The sequence below is a fragment of the Apteryx rowi genome, unplaced genomic scaffold (assembly GCF_003343035.1).
Source record: "Apteryx rowi isolate R43461 unplaced genomic scaffold, aptRow1 scaffold_643, whole genome shotgun sequence".
Lineage (NCBI taxonomy): Eukaryota > Metazoa > Chordata > Aves > Apterygiformes > Apterygidae > Apteryx > Apteryx rowi.
Genome location: NW_020450920.1, coordinates 153,159 through 171,419, shown reverse-complemented (window position 1 = coordinate 171,419; position 18,261 = coordinate 153,159).

The following is an 18,261-nucleotide window of genomic DNA, read 5'->3' as shown; positions in this document are numbered from 1 at the left end:
CAAATATGAAATTAAACATGCCATCTGCGTTCCAGATTCCACATTAGTAATAATTTAAGCACTTACATTCCACCCACATCTGACAACATTCACTGGATGATCTCAGAGCAAATTTTAAAATATAGTTGAAAGTTACAATACCCTTGAGTTTGATAACTATATCACCAATTCTCTGGATAGGAGATGGTCATCAGAGCCTGAAATGGTTGTGCCAGATCCCTCTTAGACAGTTAGTATCTGATCCAGGAACAGATCAGGAAGTCGGGATAGACTATAGACATGAATTGCTCAACCGAGCAATTTTGAGCTTCACAACAGGCAGGGCCATTTGTTTCCTTTTAAGGCTGAAGTTATCTTTCTTGAAACACTTTTGTGCTTCAAGTCAGATATCGTGCTTATCTGGGTTGCAGTGGGAGCTGAATATAAATGATAATCCACTAAAAAGGAAAATATTTCAGGCAGCTGAAACAAATGAAAACTGAACATTAAAAGGTAAAACAGAACTCAAACAGAAATTAATACGTTTTCGATCTTTAGAGTAGGTTCCCAGCTACCTGGTTGCTCAGACAGTCTATAGGTAGACTGTTTTCAAAATAAGAGCATAGTCAGAACAAAAAAATTAAGTTTTTCTTTTTTGTCTTTAAGTCAGCTGTATAGTGAGATCCTGATCTTGTCAGAAGTAGAAATCTTGTCTGGAGAATGGTCATACAAGCCACCAGCAATTTTAAGGAACCAGGAGTACTGTCAGTGCCCAGGAAGCAAGGCACAACGTAGTGTGTCTGCCACAAAGCTAACTAGTCAAATCATGAACCTGGCTTTCTCTTGTTCAGGTAAGTACCCAAAGCTTTAAATATCACAATAATACGCAGTATACACAGTATAAATACACCCGGAGCTATAATGAGACTGCAGCAGCCACACATAAAAGACCCAGTAGTGTTTACATTTTCTATCCTCTTCCKTTTGAGTGTCAGCCTTTATCTGAAGGCTTTTAATGCAAACAAAGATGAATGTGTCACTGCATCTGTGCAGTGACTTAAGTTTGCAATAGCTGGAGGAGTACAAGGGTACCTGCCTGATTGATACAATGCTTTTTGGCTTCTGGAAAGTTATTTACCCTGTGCAGCTCTTTTTCTTTCAGAAACAGTTCTCTGTGCCTCTGGGGCACACTGTCAGAGTACTTGTTTTTTACTCCATTAGTGCTTTTGGTCAGGGCGTTGTTGGAGACTTTTAAAATCAGGCTTAATATAGAGTTAGTAGGGTTTCTGAATCTTGTGTCCCTTTTTAACAGGTGTACTTACCTTCTTTGGGAAGTTCATAGCCTCCAATACACTCTGTGTAAGCAAATACATCAGCTGGATACTTCATATTTTTTGTATACAGAACCATCTCCAAAGAGGTATTAACATGGATGCTACGTAAAATTTGAACAACCTGGGGATGAGTGGTAAATTCACTGAATTTCACTATGGTGGTGTCAGCAGTGCCGGTGACTGTTCATTCCCTTCGTAGCTCCGTTCTTTACATGCTTTAAAATCAAACTTTGCAGGGAGCTGAGTGGACAGAGTGAAGCACGGAAACATGCATTTGCATTGCAATGATTAAAACTAAAGGAGGCTAGACAGAAGGAGAAAGAATATTTCCTCTGCAGGCACAAGAGGCAAATACAAATACAAATTCTCCGATCTGTAACCTGAAGTGCTACATTTGTGGGAGACCAAGAGCTGCTGGGAAAGGGCAGAGGGGGAATGTCCTAGCAGGAAGATTTTACTTTTAAGTGTTAAAAGTCAGTGTATGAACTGGCATTAGTGTGCACCTGCATGGGAATCATGTCACTTTATACTGGCCAGGGATTTCCCCCCACCACTTTATTATCATATTTTCCTTTATGCCTCTGCTCCTCTCTGGTCTCTCTTGCTTACACCATCACATCAGAGCAGGTCTGCATGGTCTTTGTGACAAACACTTGGACTTCTCCTGTGAGTGATGAGCACTTCAGTGGACCTCAAGAAATCACAAACAAAAATGAATTAGATTTCTATTCAGCATGAATGGCAGAGGGGAGAGAAATGCCAAAGAATCTATAACCCCAAGCCTTCTTATCACAGAATAAAAACCAAATAGAGGCAAGGCACAGGACATGTGCCTCTAAGTCGCTATAAATCCCTAAATGGATTATACACTGTATAAAAGGAAGGGGAAATAGGCCAAGCCTGCAGTGGGCAGAAAGCTGRAAGGCTGTAGCTAACAATGTGCTTCAGTGAATTGCAGTGGTTCAGGACTAATGCGTTTGGATGCTATTCCTCACTGCTTAAATGAATAACAATGTTACAGCACCACAACAAGGCAAGTCTTTAATACCACTCCGGTTTTCATTAGAGCTCTTTTCTCAGTGGACAGCACTGAATGCTTCTATTCTCCCCACACAATGCGTTGCTGTGCCCAGGGAGACTTATTTGAGTTTGCAAGTGTCTTTAGGTAGTTTTACACTCTGTCTGAGAGATTATGTGCGTTGTGTGCTGAGCCATATCCTTTTGCTTCAGCCCGTTTCGCAATTTCCCAGCACTGTGTTAGCTGGATTAGGCGGTTTAGTGTGCACTCAGCAGTGAGGCACTAGACCTTTTGCACCAAGCCTCTGCTACTAAAACTGGAATAGAATATAACTACTCTTAACAGTTTTAAGAGGGTTAAAATATTGAAATATGCACACGTTAGTGCATACTGCAACCCTTTGGGAAGTATTTTTGTCTGTTATTAGCAAGTATACTAGAGAAGGAGGATGTGGGATGCTATGGGTGTTAAGGACTCCCCTGACATTCCCCATATGTCCTAATCCTTGAGCTGAGCACAATACGCTCCTTTACCAGGAGGGGCTGCTCCTTAAAGGGTGTGAGCTGAGCTGGAAGATCTGGAACTAAAAGGGATCAAAGCATCCACACAGGATTGAAATTATACTCTGCACATCCTGACTAGGCCCTAATTTTGCTCTGACTACTAGATTCTGTTTTTCATCCCTCCTATCGAGCCCATTCAATTCCCCCTTTTTGCAATATGCACATCTCCAGCCAAAAAGGGTCTCTCAGTTTCTTCTTCTCTTCTCAAGGGCCAGCATAACCCCAGTCGGGAATTTCATCAGTAACACACCAAATGTCCCTGCCTGTCTACTGAGGAAGAATTCAAAATGCTTTTAACAAGACAGCAACAAAATGCAGCAGAAGAGAGGGTCAACTATTCTTGCAACAGGAACACAGGAAACCCGACAGGGCCATCTCAAGGCAAAAGATGATGCAAGTATAAATAACAGTAACAGAATTGTCAATAGTAATTCAGAGAAGGTGGTGCTTTATAAGAGGGTTATTCTGCCAATATTTAGAGGGTAATTAAATGAACAACTGGAGTAATTACAGCCCTGTCAGCCTGACACTGATCCCAGGCAAACTACTAGAGTGGCTGATATGACACTCAATAAATAAAGAGTTAGAGGGTAATTTAATTAATGTTAATTAGCATGACTTTAAAGAAAATAGTTCTTTCCAAGCTAATCCTTTTTTGATTAATTTAAAATATGTTTGCTAGAGGAGATGAAGCTATGTAATGTAAGGCATTATGCCTTCTGTAAGGCATTTGGTGTTGCACCATGTGGCATTGTGATTAAGCAATTGCAAGAATACAATATGAAGATAAAATAATGAAAATATTTATAAACTGGATGGTAAATGCATCTCAGATTTGACTGTAAATGGTAAAACTTCATCAGGAGAATATGTTTCCAGCATATTTCCAAGAATATACCTCCCCAAGGAGATGGTTTTTTTCTCTTGTTCTGTTCTTGTCAATGAGCAAGGATAAAACAGAAACTGTTTCCTGACTAAGCCTACGGTGACATAAAGAAGATCAGGAAAGCTGAGGGATCACTGACAAGGAGCAAATGGAATAACATAGGGAAAAGTCCAGAAACTAGTAGCATCATTCGAATTTTTCTGATAACACACCTGGTTTGCAGAAGAGGAGGGCTGCATGATGAAACTCATCTAACCTCTCAAAGGACCTCAAAAGTGTGCAAATGGCAAGTGGTGCTTGATGAAACACAGCGGGTGGTAAGACTGTAGGGCATAACAGCCCTACCTGGACTAGATGCCCAGRTCTGTTCCCACTTATGGTCAGATCTGTCCAGTCACAGGTGATGTGCGCAGTGCTATCCACTCTGGGTACACCACCAGTGTGGGATTTGTGGTGTTGGGCAGCTTGCTCAGTGTTAGGAGGTGCCTCCTTCCCTGGCTTAGCTTCTTTTTCTTCTCTAAGTGTTACCCCCAGAGCCTGCATGGAGGCTGCTGAGATTTCTCAGGGACTGATTTGAGTCATGACTCAACGACTCATGACTTTTAATCCTGTCATTTCCCAGACTATGTGGCCAGAAGCTGCTATTAACTGTCAAGTCTTAGTGGTGTCACAGATTCATATTTTGAATAGAGCTTTTATTAATTTCAGTCTTCACATCATTTACAAACTTTTAATAGTGGAATTTTGACATTCCTTTTGCAGCGCAAATTATCATTTATCCATTGAGACTTTCTGAAGTATTTGATAGGCTCTTTTCACATCAATGTCATAAAACAACGGGGTTTGGACGTGAGATTGTCAGCCTCGGTATCTGGTTCCTTGCTATTTCAAGAGATGGTTTTGAGAGCTAGACTTTTTAATAACACAACCACTGTCTAAAGCTGATGYATTTATCCCATGACATGGTTTTAATTTCTTCCTTTGGTTTGCTAGGGTATTCGAACTTTTATACAAGTATAAACTGAGCTATAAGAGGAAGTTCAATGTTTGCATTTCTTTTCTGATCAGCATACAGTGAAGAAAATGTTTGTTTTCCTTTATGATCTACTAAAAAATCTTGATGATACTTTCTGCTCTTACACCTGGGATATCCAAATTAGACAGGGTTTCTCAGGGCCCTGTACAGCTGAATTTTGGATACCTCCAGGGATGAAGTTTCCATGGCTACTCCAGCTTTTTTCTTGTATCTAGTAGCAATTTCCCTTGCTACAACTTGTGACTGTTGCCTCTTGTCCTTTTGCCAAGCATCTCTGAGAAGACTCTGGCCACATCTTTTCCTTTAGACGCTGGTTAGGTATATCCCCCCTCACCTTCTCTTTTTGTGGCCGCACAATCCCAGCTTCTCTTCCACCAGTCCTTGCACCCAGCCACCACACATGCTCACCTGCATCATGCCAGCTCACCTCACGGCCCAGAGGCCAGACAGCCTTTACCTCCTGGCCTTGAAGCCAGAACTTCTCTTCCTGAGAGACCTCCAGTCCAGGAACAGCTTCCTTCTTTATCCACCAACTTTTTTCTTTTTTTTTTCGATAAGTTGGATAAACAGGTCCATCCCTCCCAGAAAGCATAAAAGCCTCACATAGGTGCTCTCAGCATTGCCATACTGCCCAGCCCCAGCTGCACCTGACATGGGGCCAGGGGAGGTCAGGGAGAAGATGGATGGTGACTTGGAAGCAGCTCGGGTGGAGCAGGCCTGAGGTATTCACATGTTGGCTGCCCTGGGCAACTTGTGGCAGTGGAGTGGAAAAGGGAAAGGGGCAGATAAGCAATGCAAACCTCCCTCACAAGGGAGGGGGGAGGTCGTTTTTTCATGCAGAAACATGACTAGGAGACCCTTCTTTAGTAAGCTTGTGGCTTAAGAGGTTCTCTCTCATGTGATTTGGCATATTAGGCAAATTAACCCTAGCATGAAGGAGCAAATGTTACCCGATGTGTATTTGCATCTGGAAGGAAACAACACCTTCTGGGTACCCTCTAGGAAAGAGAGAGGATAAGAAAGGCCCATCCCTCAAGGCCCATAAAACTGCCCAGTGCAAGGCAATGAGAAAAAATTCAGGTTGCTACAGTCCCCCACCCATCCTAATATGTGGATAAACAGACTTCAGGGTAGCCAGTATAGCAGCTTCCATGTGCATTAAAATTCATAGAGAGATGTGAAAAAAAATCAAATCTTTCTTCCCTCCCCTCCTTCAAAAGATACCACTCCTTGCAGAAAGCCGCTTAACATTAATGTTTTTGTTTACAGGTTTGGTGTGAACAGGGTTTTCGCTGAACTCTTTCAAACCTGAAAATGGTCTCTAATTTCTTAGGCCAAGCTCTTTCCCTTCCCTTTCCCTGGCAAAAATGAATTTGTTATTGAAGTCTTGATACTAACAGCATTAGATTGCTATATCATTACAGGAAAATAATGTAATTATTTCAGAGAGAAACCCAGAGCAGACCTGCCTAATAGAAGAGGAGACAGTGGTTTGAGATGCTCTGGGCAAGAACCCAAAATGAAGACTATGGGCCTATATCATTGCAAGCTTGTGGCTTTGCAGCCCAGAAATAGTCAGGAACAGCAGAAATCTCCTCAGGAAATTCAGCCCTTGGTATGTAGGAATAGGATGGCTGAGTTTTGTGCTGAATATATGAAGCATAACATGCTTGGGAAAATAACATGCCTTTGCCAAAAGAAAGACGATTCTAAGAGCAGACTTGGGTTTTGATTTCAATGAGAAAGTTGAATTTCCATGACCAAAAATGGAAATATAACATGATTACACTCTTCCATGGATTATAAAACTGGAATCACTGTAGAAAATTAAGTTGTGGAGGTTTTTTTTTTTTCAAATATGTAATATTTCAAAGTGTGGCAAAGAGTCTTGGGATGTGCTTTCACTGTTTTGTTGGTCCTACCCACCTCAGTGCCTGAATACTGCCTTACCAAGGTACTCTGCTCCTCTGCGCATATGATTTCTGAGGATGCAGAGACAGATGTGCTTCCTTCTGGACTCCCTAAAGGACAAACTGAGAGCTCCCTGTACACAGTGGAGCCTAGGTAGGATCACCATATTTCTGGCAGAGAAAAAAGTAGTGATAGACAAGTACATGAGAGCGCTGTGCAGAACACTAACTGCCCCGTGGGTCCATGATGCCCCAGTACGTAGATGGTGATCAGTTTGGCCACATGTGATTTCCTGCATTACCGCCTATAGCGGATCCATGAGGAGGCTGTATTTCTCAGCAATTTCACCTAAAGAGAGCAAAAAGCCCCAAACACCCAGAATCTTCTTCCACCCTGCATGAAAATAACTTCAGCAAACCTTGCAATTTTTTTTTTCCCTCCTTCCCCTCTCTTCCTTCATTCTTAGCTTCTTTTAATAGCAAAACTGAGCAAGGAAGTGAAATAAAAACAAAAAAACTACAAAGTAAACATTTCTGAAACAGAGTGTTTTGAGACAGATATTGKTTTTTTTTAGAACCTGCTTATTTTGAAACACCCAAATCAGGAATGTATTGGCATTTCTTTGACATATTATCTGTTCTTTTTTGTCTTTCTCTAGTGCCAGASCAAATAAAAAAATGATAGTCATTAACGCATGCCTGCTTTTTGTGAAGGCTTCCACAGCTATATCAGAAAGCTCCTCTCTCCACTTGACATCCAGTACGTTGTCCAGTGTGCCAGGTGCAGAAAGGCAATTACCAGCCTCCAGGCTGGCATCCTTTTAACAGCAACTTCTTTTCCAGGGCAGACAAAGCATTAGAAAACATATAAAGAGCAGTTCAGCATTTTTGAGAGATGATTAAGGTGATCTAATGGGTCTGTTCCATCTCTGATGTGACAGTCAAATGCTTTCATCTCATTACTCTATTTTACTGCAGCAACATTTTCTGATAGCTGTGAATGTGGCCTGTAATTCCTGTTGCAGCACAGGTAGCCTCAGCCATGAGCAAAAAGAAGTTGGGTTTGGCAATGTGCTGAGAAAGTGTGTGCCCCAGGGACGCCCATAGGCTGCAGGCTCTTTTCAGGTCCCAATAATACAAATAACTGGCAAAAATTTGAATGAATCGCTGGGGCGGAGATTTGTAGAAACACAAGGCGCCCACACGGATTAAATTACTTTCACAGTAATATATTTACACTTTGTTCTCATGCTTACATGTTTAATCTGTTTTCTGCAGCTTGATAGCATTGGAGGAAAGTGAGGTGAAACGGAAAAGAGAAGAAAGCAAACGCCAACGTCAACAAGATTCTGGCTGTCCCAGTCTTTTCTCATTTTCCCGGCTGAGACTCAGCAGCACTCAGGCTGCTGCCCAGCCCAGGGAAGCCTTGTTTGTCCTGTATATATGGTACAGCTTTGTGGGTTTTTTTCCTGCTTTATGAGTATTTAGTTTGAGTAAATCAAGATACTGTAAAATCTAAAATGCTGAAATAAAATGGAATAATTCTTCTTTAATCTATAATATTAAATTCTTTCCAAATGTTTTCTATGAGATCACCAGCAATTCAATAGGATGATTCCTATCAGGTTATCAGCAAAATTAAATAGTAATAAAAACCAATACTCACAAGTATAAGTCATGCTTGCTTTCCAGTATGTGAGTCAGTTTTATTATATCAATATTCTAGGCTCACGGGATAAACATAATGCTTTTTCTTCTTCACCAGTGATTATTATTGACATTTCTGTGGATTTGGCTTTCCAGTTAGTTTTGCTTTTGATCTCAGGCTTTTAGGAGAGTATCTCAGCCTCTTGGGCTGGGATACAGATGCCTCTGTAAGTCCTCACCTGAGAGGGGAGCCTGGAGAAGCAGTAAAACAAAGTATTTCCCCCCGCCAAGAGGAGCCCAGAAGTCAACTCCTAAAGCCACATCTCGAGGAATGTCTTAAGGGTGGACAAGGAAACTAAATGGGCCATTATTAAATGCAGTTGCTTTTGAGTGGAAAGAAAAGTACCAGGAGCCTCCTGACGGCTGTGAGAGTGAAAGCCTGTGGGTGTTACGCGGGGATTCGGAGAGGCAAATTTCAGTCATTTAGCTTGCTGTGTGTCCGGGATGGACTGCGGGACAGATCCTGCGGCAGGGATAAACTGACGTCGTCCAAGAGCCTGGACGCAGGGGCCCATGCAGTGCCTCACACGACCAGCCACTGGCTCCTCCGCAAAGCCCGCAGAGGAGCGGAGCACATCTGCATCACCAGGAGATGATTTAACATCTTGTACTCTTTAGGAAATAAATTCAGTCCTCTTGGAATTAGGATCTGACTTAGGCTGGCTGAATCATAACCTTTAAAAACAAGAGGATTTTTTTTTTTGGTCTATTTTTCCTGCAGAACAAAGCCGGATTTAAAGGTCTGCTGTGGGTGGATGATTGTAACCTTCGATCCACAGCCAAAAGCATTACATTACATAAAGAGGTCTTTTTCTTCATTAGGAATTAATCTGTGCTAACCAGCTGTCAACTGCTGGTAATGACAATTTATTAACATGCTGCCTTGCTGAACTAGGGGCATTTAACTGACTTACTACATTAGATGTGATATGAAAATGCACTTATATATATCCGAGATACACATGGGCTTGCGGCCTGTCCGCCCACATGTGCGCTGATCTAGGAGAGTGAGGGTGGACACAGAAGCACCCAGCTGGCCGGGGGCCCAGCCCTGCTCCCACCTCTCTTGCCTCACTTGCCTCCACTGGAAAGCAGAGCTGAGAAAACCCGCCTGTCTCTTGAAAACCCCACTTTGAAGTATACTGCGGGATTTGGCATTATTCGCCACCACAGCAGGAACTAAAGTTTGCTGCGATGCAGAAGGCGTGGAAGAACCCTTATAGGCATCTGTGGGATGCATGAATTTGCTTATGGTTAAGTCAGGTGAGGGGTTTATTCTGCCCTATAACGTTTTTGTAAACGTTCAAAAAGCAGACACTTTTGAGCTGCCAAAAAATCTTAGCAGGTTTTATGAAAAAGATGGGGTGTTGTTCCTGGAGGAGCTATCATCTCTAAGCAATATAATGACATTTAATGAAATGGATCAAAAACCAAATACACAAAAAAAAAATCAAATTCCAACCTCAACCTCAACCACTATTTCCAACTTTGTGCAGAGAGTCAGCCCTCTCTGTGAAGATGTCTTCTGCTCTGTGCAGGGAAGTGGGGTGAAAGAATAAATCTGTTCCCTTCACAGCTCCAGGAGAGTCTCTATAGGATCAGAAACCGGCCTGCTCACCACAGCAACCTCATCCTTTTTGCTAGTCATTGAGATTTAACACAAAAGAAGTGCACAGTCTCTCCTTTGCTGGTTATCATTCCCATCTGTGCTGGGTGCTGCTGCCTGTGGGCCGAAAGAAGAGTAACAGCACAGCAGAGGATGCCCGTGTCAGCACCGCTGGCTGTTATGAATACACAGGGTACGTGGGCAGAGCTGTAGCTTATTTAGCAGAAAAGCAGATGGAGCTAGAGAAATGCACAAAGTTCTGTTAGACCAATCTAAGAAGCTGATACCCATCCCCAGACCCTGCCCTGCTACTTCTTGCATGGAAGGAAATGATGCAGGCTAGTTGAGGGCGCACAGCTTGATTGCAACAAGGCTTTTGCAGGGCCTTTCTATAAACAAGCTAGGGACACTTTGAAGAGGGATGCAGACAGAGAGGAGGCTGTTTGGTCCAGAGGAGGGAAAAACAACAGGAAACCTGACAGATATCTGCAGATGCATAAAAAGTATTAAAACTTTCCTTCATATCCACTGCAGGTTGGACAAGGAATAACAGGCCTGAGTTACAGCAAGGGAGATTTAGTTTGGCTCCCAGTAAACACTTTCTAATTTTAATGCTGGTTAACCACAAGTATAAACTGCCTGGGGAGGTTGTGGGATTGCAGGTTTTTAAGAACAGGCTGGACAAGCATCTGTCAGAAATGATTTAAGTACAGTCGATCCTGCCTTCAGGCAAGGGAACAGGCTAGCTGACCTCTCGACATCCCTGCCAAACTACTCTCTGTAAGATTGCTGTGGCAGAGCCCTGCACACCAGCCCGTTTCCCGTTGCAGGGCCACCTCCCTCATCTGCCCTTGCACTGGGCTGCAAGGCGTTGGTGTAGGAGCCCAGGCGAGCGCGCAGCCTGGCTGGGCCTTGCTGCGCCACACCGTGCCAGTAGCAGCTGCCTCTTCCCTGCTCCCTCTGTCCTGCTTGTCTTTCCCTTCTCAACGGCGACCATTAGCCTGCTTGTGGGTCATTCCTGCTCTCCTTCACAACCCACTTGTACCTCATGGGAAGAAGAAACAAGGGGTAGACACCGACGGCAACATTTCCCTATGGAAAATGCAGCAGGGCCCAAACAGCACTGATCATGGYAGACACCAGAAGAGGGTTGGCTGCTCGACAGTAAATGCATGTGAAATCTTCGCTTCCAAGTTTGTTATCTGCTTTAATTAGAGTGGACAGAGGGGAAGGCTAGTCTGAGAACCAAAGGCAGTTTGGGCATCACAGCACTGAGCGTAACTAGATAGCCAGCAGGCTGTAGCAGCCYGAATTCTCCCTATAAAACCCGTGGAGAGAGGAAGGCACATAAAACTGTGCCGACACCAGGTTCTGCTGCAGCATCCAAACCCTTGAGTTAGCTTTAGATTAGTTTGCTCCCCTCCACTCACGAATATGGGCTCAGAGCCTGAACTCTCTCTCTTCCCTTGCCCAGGTGAGTACCAGGCCATAGCAAAGTTCCCCCTTCTCTTTCTTCTTCTCCTCCCTCCTCTTCTTTCCTTGGCTTAATCTATATTAAATTGTTCTATGCAAACTGGAAAAGCTTTGGCAGGAGGCTTTCTTTTCTTTCCAGCACTGCAGAGCCTTGAATGTACAAGTAGCTCACATGTGGCCTTGCAACCTTCTCAAACACTGAAGAGGATTGAACCCAGGTTGCTCATTTCAGGAGAGACTGCTCTAACTATTGAGCCACATAGATTAAGATTTCTCCATCTCTGAGTGCTTCTTGCAGCCACCAGTTTGGCACGTGTTGGGAATGCATACTGGTCAAGTCTGCACAAGGCAAGGGAGATGGAAGCAAGTGTAGTCTGTGAATCCTGATATGGGATTTGCGTGAGATGGGTATTCAGCTCTGTCCAGGCTGAGCCAAGAGACCAGGAACATGTCTAGCAGCAACCATCAGGCTTCTGGGGAGCCTCAATACTGCAAACAGAGATGTCTTGGAGTAAGTGTGGGCTTTCTAGGGGCTGGGCAGCAGCTCAGTTGCMAGGCAAGGAGAAGCTGAGGAATGAAATTCTGGATTTAAACCGCCCCCTGGGTGGCTGCTGGCATCTTGATTACACTGCTGGGTCTAGCAGCAGAGGACAGCCTGCACCTGCAAGCACTCAAATACTGTTTGCAGCACAGGCAGGCTGCCACCCTGGCCTGAACCTGAGAGCCAGCTGGGCCAGGCCTCTCTTATGGCTTTTCCCTTGGTCAGTGGATGAAAAGCTCAGTAACTACCTGCCTAAATTCCTCATCAGCCCAGGAAAGATAGTCCAGCATCTGGCAATGCAGTATACCTTTATGATATTGCTTGATACCTTAAACTCACTTGAGTTTAAGCCTTAGACTTCATTCTGAGGCTGTTTCCTCCCTGTATGAAATCAAATAGAATATTTTTTCTATTCGTAACAGGCTGTTTTACCTCCTTCCAATTACCCTGTTACAGATTGTTAAACTAATTGGTTTATTGGATTCACACAGTAAGGGAATGGCCCTACAGACAAGGTTCATACCTGGAAAACAGCTGCAGTGCACCAGCACAAAGGTGTTTTGCATTGGAGCTCTTAGTCACAGATTTTGATGGCTTTTGTCACCAGCTGTGACGTGGGAAGAATATTGACAGGCTGTATTATTTACGTTAGCTCCCAGAGGACTAAGGAAGAGAAAGCACAAACATTATAGCTGTGAGTAAAGAAAAGCTAAAAAAGTGAGGAACAGCTAATGGCTTGGCAAAATATTGGTTTTGGCACCATTACAAAAATACTTACTTCCATTTGGTTGGGATTTTTTTCCTTGTCTTGCCTCTTTTCCTTTCCCTTTTTTTCTTTTTTTAAGGAATTTAATTAAAACACTTCTTTGCTGGGTTGTGTGGAGAGAATACAAAGGCTCCTCTTTCACATTTCAGTCTCAATCTGATTTTGTATGAATTTCAGGGAGGGCTCTGTGCAGCTCAGCAAGCTCCATTTCCATTTAACGGTTCAGTTAAAAATTCAGTTGCAGTTTTCATGTCCTCTGTCAGCTACAGTAAAGAGCACCTGAGAGCACAGGGCAGACCACCGGGCCCAAAGTAATGAGCAGGGCCCCCCCATTTCAATCCTTTCCTCTGCTTTCTTTGTCTCTATGCCAGCGCCTCTCCAAATGAGCCAACACTTTGAGCAAGGGCTGTTGTCCTCCTCCTCCTCCTCCAATGGACCATCTTTGGGAGGCCTGACATGGCAGATGTCTGACCGTAAAATCCTGCAAATGGCAGTCACTTCTGCAGACCAGGGCCCCGCTCTCTTTCATGGAGAAAAATCATACAGATAGGCCCCCCTAAGGAAGAGGAGTGTTCAGCGCAAAATGTTGATCAGATTAGAGAGCCCTTGGGGGCAGGCAGATACTGACCCAGAAAAGACTGTTCAGCCCCTGAGGTCCAAGCATGGAGGAAATGTCCATTGTCACCTTCCCCCAGGTGGCAGAGTGCATCAGCGTCACCAATGTGGCTGTGGGTTGACCACCCTGAGATGGTATGGTCTCCAGTAAGGAGTTTCCTTTCCTCTGCATACAGTCTTATAAAATCCTCCTCAGCCCCCATATGAGCACCTCTCAGTATGCATTAAATGCCAAGGCTAATCTCTGTTGCAAATGGCATGACATTGTAATTGCAACACACACACAGCATCGAAGGTCTCTTTCCAATGGTACCATATAAAAATTTGGTCATTATGTACCTTACTGAAAAAGGTTTAAAATTTCTTGTTTGAAATGAATTTGGACCCTACTAAAAATCCAGATAAAATGGAAAGACCTAGGAGGCTAGAGAGTTTTACAACTTTAATGGTCGGTCCCATTTCCCAAAATATATTTGTTCAAGTAATTCAAACTGTTGTTACAATTAACTTGCCCTTTCATTTCCCTCCCTGAATTCCCTCTAAGCTAAACGTGCAATTTTCTTCTATAAACCTGTGTGACAAGTAGAGCAGTAAAATCTTTTTTCTTTTCCACATCATTTATATGCATTTTTCATGGACTGAGTTCTCAAGCACTTTTCCTAAGCTAATTTCTATGGTTCCAAGTGCACGGAACAACATTTGGAGCCCCCTAAAAGACCCAGGGGAGAGATTCAATTTGGAAAACTGGCCGAGACAAGTCTTCTGGATTTCCTCAAAGGCAGGAAATTTTAAGAATTGGTCTTCCAATAGTCTGTTAAGGACTTTGCTGCTTGCTCCGAGGAGCAGGGGTGTCCTGTTTCATGAATCTCTTGCAAAGGGAGGGTGGGGGATAGTCTTCGCGACCTGAAGACAATGTGGCCCTGCCTCTCCAGAGGCATGCAGGACATGCCAGGAGGCTGGAGGGAAACCTTGGGGCTGTCCAGGACTCACTGTGCTTTCTGTCACTCCAGAGAGACTTCTCCCAGGGGTTTCTCCACCTGGGGCTCCAGCAGCTACAGCATGGCAGACCACGTCTCTGCAGCCTCCACCACTCTCCTGTGTGGGGTCCTCCAGGATGCCAGCAGCTCCTGCCTCAAACACTCACTAAAGGATAATTAACCACATGTTCGGCTGCACAGGGCCAGAAGTGATCCATAACCTGTAGCCAAAACAGTGCCCGTGGCAGCTATTGTGGCCAGGCACAGTGGGCTTGCTTCCAGCCCAGATATTGCTCATTAGCTGCAATTCTGCACCCCGAGCTGGGGGTGACTTTGTTTTCACCCCAGTCTCGTTGCACTACGCAGCGCTTTGGGCTGCAGGACATGCTAGTGAGCGGCAGCTTACTTCAGGGAACAGCTCCCAGGGAGCCACTGCAGCGGAGCCAGGGCTGCCGTAGCATTGCTTACATGGTAAATAAATCTCCTTTTCTGCTTCACAGGCAGCCCAGCATGACAGGCATGAGGCCAGCTAAGCCCACGCAGCAGAGTCCCTCATGGCAGCCCAGCAAAACAGCGCTGCAAAAGCAAATTGTTCCTGGGGCAGAAGAGAGAGGCGGTGGAAGAGGTTACACACCTCAGCACTGTGCTGCCCCCATGGGCAACACTGGGCAGTGTGTGCAGCTCCCTGCATCTCTGCCAGTCACTTTCTACCCCAAAACTTCTGTCCTGCGACCTTTTAGACTCCCTCCTGCTTGGGCCAGCACGCTGGGGATGGGGATGGCGTTGAGGAAAGAAAACTGGGCTGTCTCTACCTCTCTGACTCCTAAAAGACTACCTCCAAGGAGCAGGACATGGTCCCAAGACGAGATGGGGAAGGGCTGCATTGCATTGTCCCAGCCTCAATTTACCAGCTGATGTACAAGGTCAAATGTAGCCTTTTTTTATGGGCACAATGCAGGTTACCAACAAAAGCTGGCGGCATGAGGGCACGGTTTATTTGAAGAAAATTGTGTGGGGGTCTGTCTGGGGGTGCAAATTGTGCCTGTCTTTCACAGTGCCTCTGCTTCAGGCCCCGGCAGGGCCCCAGCCCAGCTCCCACAGATGCTCACCTCAAAGCTGAGAGTCTTCTGGGAGCCAAGGGATGCTTCTGGAGGAATATATGGCCCTGGCCCTTGGTGGACTTGTGGAGCAGGGCCTGAGCAAAGGCAGCAAGCAAAGGCAAAACCTTGGGCAGAAATGTCCCAAAGGCACCCCAGCACTCACCCCAGCAGCGGCACCCACAGGATGTGCCAGAATTGCCCCAGCAACCTCACTGCAATCAGAAAAACGTAACCCTGGTCCCCTGAGCCTCAGCCCCCACGGCAAGCGCTGCTGAGCCCCGTGGTCACTCCTGCACCTCTGCAAAAGCTAGACGTAGAGAGCAGCACCCTGCCCTTCTCATGTGTGGCCTCTCTCTCCACCATCCTTGCTTCATCTGAAATGGTAACTCCTCTACCCAGGAAAGTACTGACTCTGATAGTGTATTTTAAATATCATTTTTGTAAAGGAATTTATCAGCTTAGTGTGAAACTGAATGATATTTTAATTTTAATAATGCTGAAGTCTTGTTATTTTTAAATTTTAGCAGGGCAGTATCTCACTTTGCTACACCATGCCTTACTGTAATCTTTTCATCATGGAAATCTGATAGACAAGAGCCATTATTCAGTAGTCCTGGTATCAATCTAGTCTGTGTGCATTTCTTTTTAGTCTTATTATCTGCTGTAGGCATAATAGCTAAGATCTGGCAGCTGGGATCTAAGAGCAGTTTTAGCTTCCATTAGTGATTGTGGAGACAATCTTTTCAGAGGCACAAAGGAGGAATTAAATGACCAGTTCTCATTTATAGTCAAACGGAGACTGAGAAATCTACCTGCCATTTGGGCTTTTGAAAATGTCCCCTTAAATCTGGAGTAATTATTAAAATTTCTTCCATTGTGGGTTGCTGTTTTTACAAAAGGTCTTTGCAGCTTACAGCTATAATTAATGGCTCAGTTTTGCCAAGGAGCCTGGCATACTTAAAAGTACTTGCATACCTCCACTGAATTTCTTCTGTCTTTTGAGACTGATTTTTATTTAAATTCAGTTAAAAATTATGTGTTTATTCAAATTCTTTACCAGTAGGCATTAACTCTAAGTTAACAGAGCTCCATGTAGAATTTAAGTCACGTGTTAAACTTCACACAATGTAATGGGCTCATTTCCACACCCTTTCCATTTGTTATTTTATAACCAAGATTGTACCAACCGTACAACCAATTTAGCATCAGCCTTCCTTGCACACTTCTCAACACAGCCTTCTTCAGAAGAAAAAGGTTAAGAGAACCCATAATTTTTAATTATGGAATAACTCGCCAGTGCCCCATTTCTTAGCCCTTGACTGGCCAGTTCAAAGCCTTTCTTCAGTCCAACATAGTCTGTAAGCTTTCCTGCGCATAATAGATGGTAGTTTACATATAATATGTTACAATTTCTTGTATGTACACTATTTAACATAGGTACACATCCCAGTGTCTTCCTTTGTTATAAGTTATGTGCATGTACATTATACATATGCAAACATATATATAGTTGCTTTCTTTCAAAGACATGATTTGGTTAGACAGAAGTAAGTAAAAGTACTATCTGGCCAGATACAGAATGAGCTGGGCTGACATTTTCTCTCTTCACAGTTGGACTAGGTTATTCAGAGATGGTACATTCACCAATGGGCCAATACACCCAAATCCCTTACGCACTTCCGAAAATCCTGTCCTGTGGTAAGTTAATTGTCCAGATGCTCAGTGCTTCACCGAATTGGGCTGCATCCATCCAACAGTGTTCAGAGGCTAACTTAAGGCACTGTTTCTCAAAACATTGGTTGGATCTAGCAACTGGAAGTTAAACAGTGCTAATGAAGCCTCTTCTAACCCTGGAGAGATGAAAGGTGAAATGCGCGCTCAGTAATCACACTCCAGCTATTTGCTCTGGCTTCATGCCTGGCCAGTCTCCTCCTAGTAAGCAAGAAAATACAATTCATAAGCTATAGGATGAAGGCGTCTTTGCTGTATTTGCATCTATGCTTTTTATCTATTGTTTTAACCAACAATGAGCATAAGCAGTGCCCAAGATAGAGACTTCTTTTTCCCTTAAAAAAAAACCCAAAAACCCTCCTTGAGGATTTTATGGGCTGTGTAATTGTGTCTGGTAGAAACAAACACAGATATTTTGTTACACACCAACCTCTATCAGTTATGCATACATGCATATAAGAGTAAGGTAGCCTCTTCAAAACAGGTTTATTAAGTAGCATTCAAACTATAGGTAGCACTAGTGCAAAAGGTGATGATAGGATATAAGAAACTGTCTCTGTCACCACATAAATTTTAAGGGAAAAAGAGACGTAATAAAAACAGATGGCAAAGTAAAGCACTACACCTTTTTTTGTATGGCAGAAGGCATTACTTATGGAAAATATTTATTTTTCGGTTGTTGGGCTATATTTAGATACCACTCCCTCCCCCCAAATTAAAAGTGACCTGTTTACTCTTCCAAATGGCTGATATAACTGAAACAATTTTATCTTGTGCATGTTTATATCTGATAAGATCTTTTTGATTTCTTCCAGCTGGACTGATTCAGAGGACACAACTGAAGAATTCACTGGTAACTGAGAGAAAATACTTCAGACTCCCACAAGGTTTCCTGTTCAGAAATCACAATCATTCTTCACACGTATGTAAGTTAAGCTTCCTGACAACTCCTGAGGTAGGTAAGTATTATTGCTTCCCATTTCTCTGATGGAGAAGCTGAGGCACTGAGAGGCTAAATG